The 11,521-nt window shown below is 47.9% G+C and overlaps 1 protein-coding gene across 1 annotated transcript in view; it reads left to right on the forward strand.

Moving 5' to 3' along the window:
* Positions 1 to 9,033: 9,033 nt before the first annotated feature.
* Positions 9,034 to 11,521, forward strand: part of ZHX2 (zinc fingers and homeoboxes 2) — a 152,339-nt gene continuing 149,851 nt past the window's right edge. The window contains exon 1 of the mRNA XM_026495497.4: positions 9,034 to 9,673. The gene's annotated coding sequence lies outside the window, so the exon portion shown is untranslated. The remainder of the gene's footprint in view (positions 9,674 to 11,521) is intronic.

Raw genomic sequence — 11,521 nt, forward strand, 5'->3', positions numbered from 1 at the left:
TACCTAGCTTAGTGTTTGAGCAACCAGGGGCTGGCAATCTTGGGGCCATGTCAGAGTTCTACCTACCACAGATTCTGCGTTAGGCAAGACATGAGGACAGAGAAGCCTGGCATAATACGCCTCCACGAGGGATTTACAGGGGACATGGCAAATACAAAGAAGGGACCCGATTACAAAGCAATACTTTTAATTCAAGGAAAAGACAATGTTCTATGGGACTTCAGAACAGGCTGGTGTCACTCTCTTGGGAAGAGTTGGTTTCCCAAAGGAAGTGACAATTGCTTTGAGTCTTGAAGCATAGGAAGAGGGAAGGCATTCCAGGTGGAGAATGCTCCATTTACAAAGATGGAAAAGACCAGAACAAATCTGGGGAGTGACAAGTAACCCAGTGCTGTTGAGTCTTCAGAGGACAAGGTTAGAAGAGGCAGAAGACTGCGCTGGAAAAGGTGGTTGGGACCCATTTGTGCCAGAGGACCCATGCCATCCTAGAGAAGCAACCGCAGATCAGAAGAAGGGAAATGACCTAGCAAGATCTGTGCTTTTGGTGACAGCAGCAATAATGAGGGCAGAAATTGGAGCCAGGAGAATGAGTCAGTTTGTGTGTGCAGCATTTTGAGTTCCTCAGACTAACCCTATGCTTCCAGAGGGAACAATATTATAACTGATAGATCCGTGAGAGGCACACAGGTGTCAGCACTATGAGACATGTGTCGCTGGAAGCATGTGTGGGACATGAGATGGTTTTAAATGATGCATGGACATGCAGTAAATAGCTCTGACTCAGAGAGAAAGTTGCTCCTTTCCAGTCCTCTTTCCATCCTTTCAATTAGCTCAAGGAAAAGTTCTCAGTTTGGAGGTAGTCTGTCTTTAACACCTTTCTAAGACCGTTCTCCCAAGTTCCACCTTCTGCAAATAACAATATCTAGCTAGATTAATAGCACTATTTCTTTCTGTAGGTTATTTTTGCTGTTCCTTTCATTTGTTCCGATCAGTATTGGATTTTTTCCCATTGTGATAAAAAGCTTTATTATTATTATTATTATTATTAAGTACATTTACATTTTCAGATGTGAATCAACGTAACTTAAAAACGTTAAAGAATCCTGCAGATAGTACATATTCTGCTGCCGTTGCAAAAGTTGTGAAGGTGGTTTATAAACGAGTCAAGTTGGGACACACAGGTGGAACAGGAAGCAGGCAGGATTTGCAGTCAGTCCAACTTGGGTACAAGACCCACTTCTAACTTTATCAGCTCGACGGCCCATGAATAATTCATAAACTTCTTTGGACCTCAGTGTCTCCCGACAAATTAAGGAGATGATCTACCTCCTCAGAAGGTGGTGATGATTAAATGAAACTAAATGAAAGAAGCTTCTAGATGACTCGTACATAGTAGGCATCTGGATTTCACAGCGCCTATCTCTGAAGAAGGAAACCTCAGATTTTGGCAACACGAAACGAACAGGGACTTAACTCCAGCACCCACTGAGAAGCTGGGCCTGGTAAATATGACCTAAGAGCATTCATCCGCTTAGTATCTGGGACTTGTGGGTACCAGTGGTTCTTAGGCAGAATCCAGCTGTTTTGTGAGAAACAGCTTATACTGGAGAAAAGCATTTACCGCAGAGCTGCCAGCCCCGGAGTCATGGACCAGGCCCTCAGGGCCTTGTCTTGGCCTTCTCTAAGATCTCAGAATGCTACATCCTGCAGAGATCAGTTGGAAGTGGGTCTGGAACATCTATATATATATGCAAATGAAGATACATAGAAAATACCTCCCACTTTAGTTATCCATTGGTGTGTAATAAACCACCCCCAAACTTCGTAGTGCTTAATAACTACGATTTTGTTATCATCTCTCACAATTCTATGGGTTGACTGGGTTACACTGGGTAGTTCTGCTATGACGTCAACTAGAGCTGTCGCCACCTGGAGGGTCAATTAGTCCACAGCATCCAAGATGGTTCGCTCCTGTGGTTATAGTCTGACTGGGTGTTAGCCAGAAATGGCAGGAGCTGTTGTCCCTAGCGTCTTGGTTTCCTTCCATGCGGCCTCTCCATGAAGTTTGGGCTTCTCACAGAATGGTGACAGGATTCTAAGAGGAAGGAGACAGAAACTGCCAGTCTGTTAAGGCCTGGACTCAGATGTCCTAGACATTCACTTCATCACACCCAAGCAATCGCAGGAGTAGCCCAGAGTCGAGGGGAGGGGAAATAAACTTCACCTCCTAATGGTGAAGTAAACTTTCATACAGGGAGGAAAAGGATTGATGGCAGCCATCTTAGAAGACTCTGTCCCACACCTCCTAAAGCTCTCACTTTTTGCAAAGGGTTGTCACTCTAAAATACTGTGTGTATTTCAACCCAGCAAATATTTATCGAGGAATTTATCCTAAGGAAGTAATCATGGATGATTCAACACAAGGCTGTCCGTTGGGAAAAGAAAATGAAACTACCTACTATCCCACAGTACTTGGACCAGTTAAACCCAATGGTGTTTGAGGATAGTGTTTTGAGTATCTACACCTTGGAACCAGACAGAGTTAAGCCTAAATCCCAAATCTGCCATTTGATATTTGGATGATGTTGACAAATTACTTAAATAACTTCTGTAAGTCTCAGTTTCTATATCTGTAGGAGATAAAACATGGATTGTTGCAATGATCCATGGAAAAGGGTCAGCATACAGCGAATGATCACTAAAGTGAAAGGCCATTATTACTTGCAGTCATTAGTGCTATGGTTTCAGTACAAATATTTCTAATTTCCCCTATTTCCAGGCACATAACACTTTCATGGCTCCATGTAGGTAACCTTGTGACTAGTTCTGACCAATGAGTAGTAAGCAAAAGTGATATATTACTTCCTGGCTGAACGTTTAATTGTCTGTACAAGATCTTTTTTCTCTTGCTCAACAATTGGCAACGTCCGATGAATGTATTGACCGCTTTGTTAGCCTGAGTCCCTGAGTGACTGTGACGGTCAGAGTCTCCTTGCTAATCCTTCACGGACACGTAGCAAAAGCAAGAAATAAAGTGGTTTTAAGTTACTGATCAGGGGGTCATTTGTTACTGAAGCGTATTTTAGCCCATTCCCACTAGTACAACGTTGTGTTTGTTGTTGTTCAATCTTCCAATGAACAATATTATGGTCCCATTAACAGTGGCATATACTAAAGGCATTTAATGACAAGAAAAAAATAGTCATTATATAAGGGTTTCCTTCACTATGGAGGGTTCACTAAACAAAGGGCCACTTAAAATATGTTCTTACTTCCCACCAGTTTCCCTTCCTTACTCACCCAAATATCAGCTCAGCAAAGAGGCCATTTCTTTCTAATCCTTTTACCAAGCTTTATTCACGTTCATGCAATTTGTCACTACCTGATATATTACAGATTTACTTATTATCTAGCTTTAAAATAAGCTGTGTATCCCAGGCCCTAAAAGGATGTATGAAACAAAGTAGACACTTTTTTTTTTAATTTAATGCAGGTATACATATACAGCAAAATGTTCACTGTGCTTTCTTCTTGGTGGTAAAATTGAGTGCTATCTATTTATCGAATGTATTTATTTCTGCTTATGCATTCTTTCAACAAATACGTTTTATTTATGTGAATTTTCATTTTCAATGATTAATATGTATTATTTTATTTTCACATGAGAAATGATAATAATAGGTAACATTTACTGAGCACTCACCGTGGGTCAAGCACTAAAGCTCAATACTTTACATGAATTATCTCAACCTCCCTGGGAGATAGGTCTAATCATTATCCCCATTTAGTATTCATAGATAAGGGTACTAACATTTAGAGAAGTTAAATGAGCACTGGGGCTGGAATTCAAACGCCAGATCTCTCTGCTATAGCCAAATAACTAACCAGACAATGTATACATCAGGATGCATACATAAGCTCATTATGAAGAATAAATAGACACATTCACACATGTTGTCTCATTGGAGGCTCACGAAAATCTTACGAAGGTAAGCCAGCAGGCATTATTATCCCCACTTCAAAGACCAAGTCTTGCACCCATATGACTGCATCTTGCCATCTGCCTCCTACCACATCTTTGCAACAGGTGCTTCCTCTCCCCTGCTCAATAAGCCTTTCCCCCCCACAATACAGGGCTATGTACACCCTTCCTTTGCATACCGACTGAAGACACAGCTCTGTTGCTCTGTGGCAGGCTTCAGGCTTTGTTGCTTCTAAGCAAATCTGCATGGGATTTAATATAAGCCAGAAGTTAGGAGACTCGGGTTCTGGTCTTGGACCAACAGAGAGCCTCAGTTTTCCCACCTGTAAAATGAGCTGGTTGAGAAACAGATCCCCAAGGAACAATGCAGAGCAAATGCTTTTCATGCTGGGAATCCAAAGGAGGACTGACCAGTGATGCTCTTCCTCACCAGACCAAAGCCCATTCACCATAGAAATAGAAGCCTGGAGCACAGGAAATGAAGCTCTTTCTAGGTAAAGATCATTCTAGGTAAACAGAAAACGTGTGCAGTCTTGAACAGCATTGGCTCCCTATTACTGGATGAGCCCTGACAAGAGTGCACTTCATTCATTCATTCAATCATTCATTCATTCATCAATCTTTTACCGGGTACCTACATAGAACACACGAGGCAGGTTTAAGCACATGGATACTGCAGCAAAAGAAACAAAGTACGTGCTTACAGGAACCTTACATTATAGTAGAGAGACAACAAATAAATGAATGAGCACATGAAACAGAGAACTTACCAGGTGATAATTCTCTTCCAGGATATTGCAAGAGAGAGGGACAAAGTCTGACAGGGCCACGGTTTGGTCTCCTTTTGGTACAATAGCAAATGATGAAGAAGGGCACAGAAGTAGCACTGGCCTTGCAGTTACAAGACCTGGGGTTAAATCACGGTTCTGGGCATAGTCTCAGAACTAAAAACTACTATGCCCTGTGTACAACCACTGCAACCTGTAGAAGCTTCAGTAGCCTTCTCTGTAAAATGAAGGTGGTAGTCCCCACCCCGCTTACCATGTAGGAATGAGGCAAGGATCAAGCCAGACTGCGAAATCAAATAAGTAACAAGCTCTGAGTTTTCCCCACTCTGTACACTTTCTGTTCTACACTCCAAGCAGGTTCAGATTTCCTGCTATAGACTTGAAAACATCAAGTTACCCCCTTTGATCCTACCAGGGGTGTGGGATTCCATCTCAAGGCACAAGACATTTTGTATCAAATCATGGCGCACGGGGTTGTAGACTTGGCGGGAAACAGCATCTGTCTAGCAAACTTCCCATTTTCCTCCCATTTGCAGGTATTTGGCAAAGCAATCTGAATGTTCCAAAAGGTCATACTCTGTCTGGCTTTTTTATAAGTTTTGCCAGTAGTGGCTGTTCTATGCTATAGTTGGTAAATTGATATTTAATAATTTTCATTTCTCTTACCCGTCTTATAATGGAAAAATTAAATAAATGTAACATGTGGAAGGATATATACCGAAATTAGTTCTCCTTGGACTGCTGATAATCATTTTCTTTTTTCTTGCTTGCTTCTCTGTACTTTGTGCTTTCTTTTCTCATTCTTCTAAAAAATATTTATCTAGGGATCAGACAGCTGGAAGGGGCGATCCTACAATTCACATCTTAATTCCAAATCTTTCTGCTCTGCCACCTTTCCTTTGGGTTTATAAACCAGCATGGATTTGTTCTCATTAGATTAGGGGCTCCTCAGGGATAATGCTGGGTTTTTTTATTTCTTCTCCTCCTCCAATTGCTAAATTTGCAAGACGTCCTAGCTGGGCCTGGTTCTCACCCAATCATGAATAGGAGCTGCTTTCTCCCTGCTAGGCATCTATAAAATACCATGATAGACTCTTGTCCTTCCTTGGTTTCAAAGCCACTAGACAAAGATTTGAATCCAGGTTCTACTACTTACTGGCTGCGTGAGTTTGGAGAAGCTTCTTAACCTCTATGAACTGCAGTTTTGTCATTTATAAGATGAGGAAGACAATACTCCCAGGGTAGGTGGTTGTAAGGATTTGACAAGATAATGCATATGAAGGACTTGCACCTAGCACAGCCTCAAAATGTAATGGCTGTTAACGAAAGTAGCCTTGGGAAGCACAAGAGGCTGTTCTAGGCTTGGGGAGGGGGCACAAGGAAGAAGAGCTCAGGTTGTTACTAAAAAAGGAGGAATCATGCAATCATTAAGAATGCTGGCTCAGACCTCTTATGAACCCAGTTTAAATCCTTGTTCCCTCCATTTGCCTCAGGCAAGCTACGACATTGCTCCCAGCCTCAACTTCCTCATCTTTAAATTGGGCATCATAATATAACTTACCTTAACAGGGGTTCTCAAAATGTGATCCAAGAACCCTGGAGGTCCCCAAGACCATTTCAGGGGTCCTCAAAGTCAAAATCATTTTCATAATAGGGCATACTACTCCCCCTTTTCTTTCTCATGCTCTCACAAGTATACAGTAGTTTTCCTGAGGCTGCATGACCTGTTATGGTGTCATTGCTCTGATGGCTAACAGAAAGTGTAAATTTCTGGTGTTCTAATTTTTTTCAATTTAATTTCTAATATAGTAAATATCAATATGTATGTAATTCATGCAGACAAAATGTATTTGGGGTCCTCAATAATTATAAGAATTTAAAGGGACCTGAAACAAAACATTTTGAGAATCACTGCTTGGTAGGGTTGTTGTGAAGATTAAGCAGCAAGTGGCATATGCATACCAAGCCCTCAATAAACATTACCCTTATAATGATTGATTCCAAAGCTCCTGAATCACATAAGGGTCCATCTACTCCACCTACACATAAAGCAAACTGAAATCATAGCACTTCATGCAAAGTCACCCTTGTTTTATTCCCTGCTGTTTGTGTAGCGAAAGTTCAGTCCATGCTAAACTTTGAACACTTCGCAGACACTACAGTGCCTCAGAAACCTCCAGGGTGTCCATGACATGGAAGTGCCCTGAAGACATGGGAACTCAGTGGACAGTGCAGACGGCTACCCCGCTTGGCTCAACCCTGACCACTGCCACCCTGTTAATGTCTCACCCAGCCAAAGGCAGCTGGTAATAAATAAGGTGGAGGCACAGGAAACTTGGCTTATAGAAAACCGCCCTAAGTGACGGACCATCAGGAGGAGGCGCAGCCTCACAATGGGAGTAGTTTCCTTAAGGTTTCCATAATTTCCATGGACCCAAACTGAGAAATATACTTACTTTTAAGGGGGGTAGCGGTGGGCAGTGGAATGACCTGGAAGAGTGAAGGGTAATAGCGAGCAAGACCTGGAAGAGTTGAGAGTAAGCAATATAAAATTATTAAAATTGGTGAGGGATCTTTTTTTTTTTTCTTTTATGCTTTGGGCACACCCTTGAGGGAAGAAAAAGAAAACAGTATTCCTAGATTCTCACATTGATGGCAAATACATTAGGATTTTAGAAGTTATCAAATGAGTTTGAGAAAGATGTGACGCGATCTGGGTCATGGTCATCAAGGAAGTTGTTAATGAATCCGGTAAGAGCTGCGTCAGTTCGCCTCTTGGGTATGTGAACATCACGCAAGAGACCCCTCCCAGGCCAGGACCTTGTTTTCTGTGCTGTTAAAAAACGGACAGACCCTACATGAGAAATAACCCAACAAACAGGTGCAGACCAGTAAGAAAATTTTGCATACGAGCTATTTTTATTGTCAATATTTCTGGAGACCCAATGGGGCTACGTTAGAGGAACTGGAGGCCCTAGGGGAGACCCTAGAAAAACCTTTCACCTAGTTTCTTCTCCCCAGCCTAAGAAACGAAAATGTCAAAAGGTCACCCACTGCTTTGGCCACGCGGTCCGCCCCCAAGGCCAGCCGTCCCCACCTCAGTCCCCGTCCTCGCCTCTGGCCACTCCGCCGCGCACGGCCACCTGTTGCTGCCCTGACGCCCAGAGCTGAGTCGAAAACCGCCGCTAGAGTTCGTTCTAATTCCCCGGAGCAGAGGCTGGCCGGGAAGCCCCGACGCTCCGCGCCTGCTAATCCTCAGGGCGGGCGGGGACTCCGCCGAGCCTCCCAGCCCCAGGCTCCCTTTGTTTTCTCGCTGCGCTCAGACTGTCAGAAGTAGACCCCGGACAACATCCCTCGGTCCCGGCTCCGCTCGTGCGCGCTTGCGCCCAACTCACATCGGGAAAGGCTGACGCGTCCAGATGCCCTTGGAGGGGAAACGGGTCCGTCCCGGCAGGAATGCGAGACGCAGACAGGTTGCCCCGTGAGATTCCGAAGCGTCCCCTGGATCCCGAATACCTTAGGGCTCCTTAGCGTAGCAGTGCCGCAGGAACGCTGCGCCCAGAACGCAAGTTCACGGTACCGAGGCCGCGGGCGAAGGGCAGAGAGATCCCCGCCCGCCTTTACTCTAAAATGCCCGAGGGGAGCCAGGCGGCGGCGGTTAGGGATCCCTTCCCGCCGGGAACGCCAGAGTCCCAGTTCCGAAAGTGACCCGCCCTGCTTCCGAGAGACTTCCCTGCGAGCGCCGCAGGGGTGTGCCTTCCTCCGAGTCTGAGAATCCCAGTGAACGCCGGCCCGACAAGAGTTTAAGTCAGCTCCCGGGGCGTCTGTTTGTTTATTGGCTCTTAAGGGAAAAAGTTTGAGGATCTTTAACCAACCTCAGACCTGGCGCAAGCGCAAATCTCTAAATCTCCCCAGCAAAAGTCACCTAATTTCAAGTCGTTATATAAGTGGGGGCTCTTTCTCATCCTCCCTACCCCAAGCCCTCTTATTACTATTCCAGGAGCAAAACGTATCTCGCTTTAAAAAAAAAAATTTTTTTTAAGTTATTTCCCCGAGCCCAAGGACGGGAGAAGGCGCAGGCAGCGCCCTGGGCGCGTGGCGGCCCCACCCGCGCGCGGCCCCTGGAGCCGCGAGAGGGACGCGGGGTCTGGGGGTGCCGCCGGCTCAGGGCCAGCAGCCGCGCCCCGCATTCCCTCTGTCTGCCGCTCCACGTGGTCAGGATCAACAGTTTGTTGAGCTCATCAGTGACACCTTGAACTTTTCATAAAGAAAATGGGTATTGCACCGGGAGGGTTTGGCCGTGGCCGCCGGGCCGGGTCGTGCTTAATATTCAATGATCTCGCTCGCGCCTCCCCCTCCTCCCCTCGCAGAAATTCCACCGAGTCCGTTACTGGGCTCAGACTTTTAAGTTAATTTACCGCCCCCCCAACCTCGGCTAGTAACCAGCGCCTTTAGGGCCAGCCTCCCCCCCAGCTCCCGCCTGAAAATGACATTTCGCCGGCGTCTCCGGAGGGGGCTGAATTTCACTTTGTAACTTTCTGCGGAACCCGAGCCCGGGTGGCAGCTCGGGTGGTGGTATCGTATGCAAATACGCATGCTGACGTTACAGATCATGTGGGTTTTGGCGTAGATTCCCCACTGATCGAGACATTTTTTTCCCCTTTTTTTTTCCTTTTTTTTTTTTTTCTTTTAAAAATTTTGGCCACTGTTCCCCGTACGGGGGCTTTTCCTGTCCGTCTGTCTGGCAGGCTGGCCGTGCCCCTCTTTCCCACGGAGCCCGAGCCCGGCGCCCGGTGGGGAGTGGGGAGTGGGTGGGGGGAGCCAGCAGAGTTCCATTTTGGAACGCCCGTGCCGCGTCTCCGCGCTCCCAGCCCGGGTCCCCGCGTCCCCAGCCCCGGCGCAGGTAAGAAACTTCGCCTCGGCGCCCGGCACCCCCCGCCCGGCGCCGCCAGCCCCGAGCCCCGCACGCCGGCCACTCCAGCCCAACTTTCCCACCGCCGCCGCCGCCGCCGCGGCTCCCGAAAATGTGTTGTTAATGGGACTTGGCCGGGTTTGTGATTGGAAGGGGGGGTGCGGAAGGGGGGGGTGCGGGCCCTTTTTTGCGGGTGGGAGGAAATAAGAGGATCCGGAGGGGGGGGGAGATTTTTTTTTTTAAGAGTTTTGATTACAAGTTTGGATAAATGGGAGCCAGACCGAGGAGGAGGAGGAGGAGGAAAAACATGTCTACGTTTCCCTATGTCGACATAAGCCACAAAAAAATATGGCGTCCGCTTTCGACAGGGCGTTACGTAGACCCGACTCTGTTTTTATTTATTTATTTCGTGGCCGTCTCCCTCCCTCCGTGGCCCAGCTGCGGCGCTTTGTGCAAACGGGGCAGGTCCCGCGGGGACTCCGGCGGGACGTGGCCCGGCCCGGCGGGTTTGGCAGGCAGGGGGCTGCGTGTGCGAGCTGCCCTCCCTCCCCCGCGCTCCCCTCTTCTCCCCTCTCCCGGTGACGATTCGCCGTACTGTGGTGGCAGGAAGCATGACGCCGTGGGTTGAGGCTGCCTCTCCTCTCGTCGCCGCCGGTGGCTGCGGGCGGCCGCCGGAGCTACCTGCCGGGCGCAGGGCCGGAGCGCGGCGCCGGCCCCCACGCCCGGCTCAGGTGGCGGGGCGCCCGCGTCGGGGGGGGGGTCGGGGGGGAGGTGGCCCCGCTGTCCGCCGCCGGCCGGCCCACGCCCGCGGCCGCCTCTGCCAGCCGAGCCCACGCTCGCCCCCGGAGCGGCAGCTGGCGCTGGCGTCCGCCCCACGGGAGAGGGGTTCATCCTTGGTGTTGCGGCGTCTTTGTGGCTTCCCCGGGACTTGGTATCCTCGCCTTGGCAAACTTGCCCTTTCCCCAGCCGCTTTGCGGGAGGCTGCGGAGACGGAGAGGAGCGGAAAGTTGGGAACCAGTGAGCATCGCAGGACGGTCCCCTTGGCCCCGTAGCTGTGCGGAGCTCGGAGGCGGAGGAGGAGGAGGGTGGCTCCTTAGGCTGGGGAGAAAACTTGGGGAAGCCAAGTCGTGATTTGCTCGGGCTTCCACCTGATTGATCGGCTTCAAAGCCAGTGGGGTCTCTGCCTTCAGCTGTTTGGGGGATGGCCTTTTGTTTGTCCGGAGGTGGGGGGGAGGAGAGTGGGGGGAATAATGACTTTCCCTGGACCCATCTCCTTTGAAAGAGGCATTATCCGGTGGGCCCGGGGGTCCACTAAGTCTTGTCAGGCCCTCGAGTTCTTCACTTACCTGGTCTCTGACGATCACCGTATGTCCTAGTCAGCAGCTCTCCGGGTCTGAGGCAGGCCCCTTAGGGCAGGTTTTCAAGGGGCAGGAATCCCTCCCCTTCATCCCTTGGGTAGCTCAGACCTCCCACACTTACCCTCTTAAAACACCACAAACATACACACACACACACACACACACTCACACACTCACACTCCTTTATGTAGAGCAGAAATTAATGCCTGTTGAAGTGAAGGGGGTGAGCTTCTGAGAGCTCTTCAAGATTTCAGTCAAAAGGTGATTTTCTATTTATGAGGGCCCTGAGTTTAAGCAGTTCAGTCCCAGGGCAGTAATGTCAAAAAGCATTTGGATTACGACCAAGTGGAATAAATATCTTGTAAAATGGCATGTTTAAAAGTAAAAATAGATTAATGGAGCCCTCAAGTGCTTGAATGGGACTAACATAAAGGTTTGATTCAAGTTTAAAGGGAAAATTATATAAAGCTGTATACACAGC

This window comes from Ursus arctos, unplaced genomic scaffold, assembly GCF_023065955.2.
Source record: "Ursus arctos isolate Adak ecotype North America unplaced genomic scaffold, UrsArc2.0 scaffold_6, whole genome shotgun sequence".
Classification (NCBI taxonomy): domain Eukaryota; kingdom Metazoa; phylum Chordata; class Mammalia; order Carnivora; family Ursidae; genus Ursus; species Ursus arctos.